This window comes from Phaseolus vulgaris, chromosome 6 (assembly GCF_000499845.2).
Source record: "Phaseolus vulgaris cultivar G19833 chromosome 6, P. vulgaris v2.0, whole genome shotgun sequence".
Classification (NCBI taxonomy): Eukaryota; Viridiplantae; Streptophyta; class Magnoliopsida; order Fabales; family Fabaceae; genus Phaseolus; species Phaseolus vulgaris.
Window position 1 is genome coordinate 11,520,296 of NC_023754.2, and position 6,000 is coordinate 11,526,295.

The following is a 6,000-nucleotide window of genomic DNA, read 5'->3' on the forward strand; positions in this document are numbered from 1 at the left end:
GTGTTTTTCCATGCAAAGGGAAAAACAACTAATTAAAGTTTCGAGATAATCAGTTGTTTGTCACTTAGCTGGCAAAGGGGTTTTGAAACTGTTTTTTGAATCAGTTGTATAACTGACAAAACCATTCAACCGGTTAAATCGTGCTTTTAATCGATTAAATGTATGTGTTCATAACAGTTTTTTTGAAAACCTGTTTTAACTTATTTGAATGTTCAAAACTGTCATCAACGGTAACTTTTCAAAGTTTATAAAATGAATCTTCTTTTGAACATAAAATGATTTTTGTTTATGAAAAATAGAGAAGGTTAATACTCTGATTGTGATTGATTTGTGAAAAGGTTTTTTACCAAAGTTTAGCAAGATTGCCTTTGTGCTTTGTTGTGATTCAAAGAACTGATCATTAGGGTTCTGGTGTACTGTATCTCCAGGTGTTTTCTAATCCTGTTCAAGTTCTTGTAATTGTTCATATAACTTTCTGTATAACTGTTGTAAATCCTGTAAAGTCAGTGTGATTCTAGCTTGAGGTGTTTGTTGTGTGCAAAGAGGGTGAGTAGGCTTTGTGGGATTCAAAGTCATCTCTTTGTGTGTGGTGTATGTGTAATCTGTGATTGGTTGCATAGTGGATACTCAATGGTTTGATTGAGGACTGGATGTAGCTCAGTGATTGAGTGAACCAGTATAATCTCTATGTGTAATTCTCTCTATCTCTTCTCTCATTAACTGTTTGTATTTTTCGTTGTCATAAACAACCGGTTAAATCGCAATTTTAATCGATTGAAATTTTGATACCGGTTTTTGTTTGTCCATTGTATTGGTTTTCTGAATTGCTTTTCTGAGTTGATTGTTAAAGTTTCATTCTAAGAAAAGTATTTGAGATAATCTTTTGAAAACAATTTACCCCCCTCTTGTTCTAGCCATCAAACCTAACACTTGCATGTCAAAAAAATTTCAAAGCTTTAAAGTGCTTAGCCTTATTGTTTTATCTAATAAATATTTAGAGAGTTCTATAATCTTCACTTTTATGAAGTTAAGACTCTAGAAGGAAAGAGCATGCTTTTGTATTATTTCCAAGCGAGAGTTTTTCCTTGTGAAAGAACTTCATTATTGTAAAGCCTATAAAGATTTTGTGTACATAGTCTAGCATGCACTTGTTGCTTAATCTCATGGAAGGTAAACTAATAACAAAGACTGACTTTGTGTGTAAGACAAAAATGAGTTAAACTTACAAGATGAAAGCCTTAACACCTCAACAATTATATAGTAATTATTATTTAATTAGAAATTGAGAGTAATTTTTTTTCTTTGAATAATAAGATTTTTTTATAAGAAACATTAATCATAACATAACATCGTACATACATATGTATGTCAACATCTTTTATCTTAATAATTATTCACAGTATATTACAAAGCATATAGATTTTGTACAATAATAAAAGTTCTATGTAAGAATAGATGACCATTTATATATTAATATCTTCCAATGATATTAAAACTAAGCTCTCCATGGATTGACATCCTAATATTTACCTACTTGGTAAATACTTCTCTAGATCCCACCATGCTCCCTACCTTTCATCCCGTAGTGTACCAAACTGTGACTTCCGAAACACAAACACTTATATGCATGGTCTTAACTCATTGCAATGAGACCTAAAACTCTTTCTCAACTAACATACTCTTTAACATTTTCAATGATCACATAACGTGATAATATCTTAACCAATATTCTATACACATTCAAACATATACAAAAACGTATAAAACTAATAATAGAGAATATAAGTAACCTTCTTTGATCTAAATTCAATAAAAACACATTTACTTTTACTTTTTATTATTATTACTTTATATGTTTTTCTTTTAATTATAAAAGGAGGGTGTTTAAAATAATACGAAATAAAATAAAATAAGAACAAGAACTTTAAGTAGATAATTAGATATGAGTCGGTAAATCACAGACAAATTAAATAAGAAAAATAAATTAATAAAGATGATCAATGCATAATTAGATATAAACTAAATGATATAATTAAAATTTAAAAAAAAAACTAATATATAACTAAAAATAATTTAAATGACATAAATATAAATTTAATAAAGAAGACCATTGTATAACTGAAAATAAATTAAATATAAATTTAATAAAGATGACATTATAGAAAAATTAAATATAAAGTTAAAAAAAGACTGATGGGAAATTGAAAAGAAATTAAATTATATAAATATAAATTTAATAAAAATAAGAATGTGTAATTAAAGATAAAAAGATTAAATAACATAAATATAATTTTATAACAGGACTAATGCATAATTATAAATAAATTAAATGACAGAAATATAAATTTATAAAGAAAATAATGTATAATTAAAAATAAATTAAATAATAGAAATATTAAAAAATAAGGAAAGTAAAACAATAATGCTTCAAAATAAATAAAAAATGTTAATAGAACACAATCATATTAATATTAGTATAAAACACGTTATCTTATTGATTGGAGAAGCTTTTAAAAGGTTAATATTTCTTGAATCTCACTCCAACTGTTTTTTTTCTCTTCTATCCTACCTCTTCATCTTTTTTCTCATCTTCTCTTTCACTTCATATTGATAAGCCAAATTTCTCCAACTCATGATTATATGCATTAAATGTAATCAAATCTCTTCTTTTCTTTTTCTTTTTCTTATCTTATCTCTTATTATTTATTATCTCTTGATATAATTAGAAAGTTACTTTAAATAATTTTTTAAATTATTAATTAATACTTTAATTAATTTTTTTTCTTATTATTATTTTTTATTTTAGTTAATCATGCTTATTAAAAACTATTTGATTTGTTTCTAATAAACTTTATTAAGATAGTATATAAAATATTTTAAAATATGAAGTATTATATGTCTACATTATATTATATACGCAAATATATAATCCATTATGTCATATCATGATTGATTATCTGATTGGATAATTTTTTTTTGTCATTTTCAATTATACAATCATCAATTAAAATATAATTTTTTTACTGTTATATTATAATAAAAAAATAAGAGCAAATATATAATTTTTTTTCTTTCACATCCTTTAGCTTGTGTTTGGATCTGGGGGTGGCCTGGTAGCACGAACGGATTATAGGGTGGTCACCTCTTTTGGTTCTGTGAGAGGGAGAGGGTGAGGGTGAGTGGAAAGGAGTGTTTTTTGGGTAATCTGAAATATGAGGAGAAATGAGAGTGGGAAGCATGAAAAGCCATGTAGGATTGGTTGAATGACCATGGTGCCCTTATTCACGTTACAGAAACCTCTTTTACTTTGTATTGAAAGCAGCTGCTGCAAGCACCGCACCACAGTGGTCAGTGAGTACGCATGAGATCCCTGATTTTGATTCAAGAATCTCTTTGACCAATTTGAATGGAAATGAATGCAGGAGTGTGTTGGTGAAAGAGTAGGTGCATCATAATTGTGATGCACCATTATATAAGGGTCTTCGAAGCTAATGAAGCAAATACCACATCTGTCTAGCCTTCACACAAAGAGTTGCATTGATATAAGGTGCTTGGAGAGGGTCTTCGGTGAGCATAGAGGTAGGAGAGTGAGTTTGGTAGTTCATGTTTGCCTTGGGGTTACATTATTTTCATTTTAGTTTGAAGCATAATCGATTATCATTGAAAAATAACGCACTACATAATCGATTATGTATTTAAAAACAGTTGATAATCGATTATAATCGTGACATAACCGGTTATATGAGAATTTTTGACAAGCATAATCGATTATGGGACCTTTGTTATTTTGACCATAATCAATTATATGTTACCATAATCGATTATGTTAAATTTTGAACTACAAGAATAGTCGATTATGATTGTGGATAATCGATTATGACTGTGGATAATTGATTATGTGGCTTTTTTAAGGGAAGTGATAATCAATTATGTTCATGGTTTTCCAGATTTTTTATTTTTTGATTTTTTTTTTTGAATATTTTTTTAGGCACACTTTGATCTAAATATCTATTTTTTTAAAATATATTCAATTTGTTATTTATAATAATGAAAATCATTATTAAAATTAATTTTATATATATTTATATATATAACATAATTTAAAGAATCATAAATAATATTAAAATTATGTAAATAAATTAACTTAAGTAAAAAATAAATTTAAATTAATAAAATGTTAAATAATAAAATTATACTTAAATTTAAAATTATAATTCATTAATTCTTTCAATTTTACATTTTTTTATTTATAAATGAAACTTAAAATTATTTTAATTAACTAAAATATGTAAAAAAAAATTAATCATTATTTATTCTTCTTTTATATACAAGGATAAATTTGTAATCTTACAAATTTTACTATTCAAAATAATTTATAATATTCTTACAATCATCACATCACTCACCAATTTCAATAAACTTTCCTCACACATCCATTCTAACATACCCCAATCCAAACAATCTCAATTTTCTTCACACTTTCTTTACAATTTCACTCCCCAAATCCTCAACTTTCGAGTCCCCCACACCCTCTAATTCAAACAAAGCCTTATGGTAACCCAAACACCATTTCTCACAAATTTATCTTTCCTTTTCTTCACAAATCAGCATATGCAAAGATGAAGTTAAGGCTATGTTTGCTTCTCTAAGTTTACTATTTGCGTTAATTAAAAGGTGTGTACTTTGATGTTTGTTTATACTAATTGTTGATGAAATGTGAAATAAGAAAAGAAGTAAAGATTGGGATTTTGGCCTACAATAGCATAAAGAAGAAGACAGATGAATAATAATAAATATATTACTACTTTACCCGTTATTTCAATTGTACTTACAATGAAAAAAAAATGAAATTAATTAAAAAATAAGAATTAAGAGAGAGAGCATATAAATGATTATGCTTATATGCATAATCAATCATGTCTTATGACATAATTAATTATGCTAGAGACATAATTAGTTATCCACCACTTTGTTTCTTTTCAACCAATTTATGAGAGATCTCAGTTAACTTGAAAAGAAATAAATGCTTTTTTTTTCTTTGCATTTTTCTTATTCGTTACTTGTTAAAGTTATAAGTTTGACTATTTTTTTTAATGAAATAATTCTTATTTTTTTTTAATTTAAATGTTTAATTATTGAATATATTTTTAATAGTTGTAGAAAATAAAATACTTTTAAACATTAAATTCTCAACCAATCTAATTACATGAAAGAAGTGAGAAAAATAATTAATATAATATTATGTTATTGTATAATTTAAAAATTATATAAAATTAAAAAAATATGAAATAAAATTTTATCCAACCTTATAAATACTTATATAATTTATCCAACTATTTATAAATTTAGTCACTATATATTATTGGGGTAAAATAATATGAATAATTTAACCAAAAAGAAATATATTTCATATGTGATATTTTTATAATTTTTAATTAATTATTTATATTTATTAAAATTTAAATGTTATTTTTTTTTTCAATATATAATTCATAAAAAAATCTTTTGTATTTAAAAAAACTGATGTAGAATTTAAAGAAGAAGAATGCTTTTATACAAAGCCCTTTATGTGAAATAAATGAGGCTAATAAGTCAAAATACATTTCCAGAATACATTTCCATATTTGGATTTTCGATCCAAATATATTTATGAATTTCAGAAATCTTTTTCTAGAATGGATTTCCAGATTTAGTGTTTCGGATTTTCTTATCCAAAATGTACTTCTTACATTGCAGATTTACTTTTCTGGAATGAGATTTTGATTTTCGAAGTATATTTGTGAATTCTGGATTTTCAAATCCAGAATAGTTAGAAATTTTGGAAAATTTGAAAGGTGATAGGGTGCAGGTTCAAATTGGTATGGTGCAGGAAGAATTTGCCTTAACATGTTTTGAAAGGAAAAATCTCACTTTCCAATGCACTCTGATCATCAATCCTCCTCTCACATTAGATTGGTGTTTCATCAAGGTGAAATGATGAACCAAACACACCATAAACCA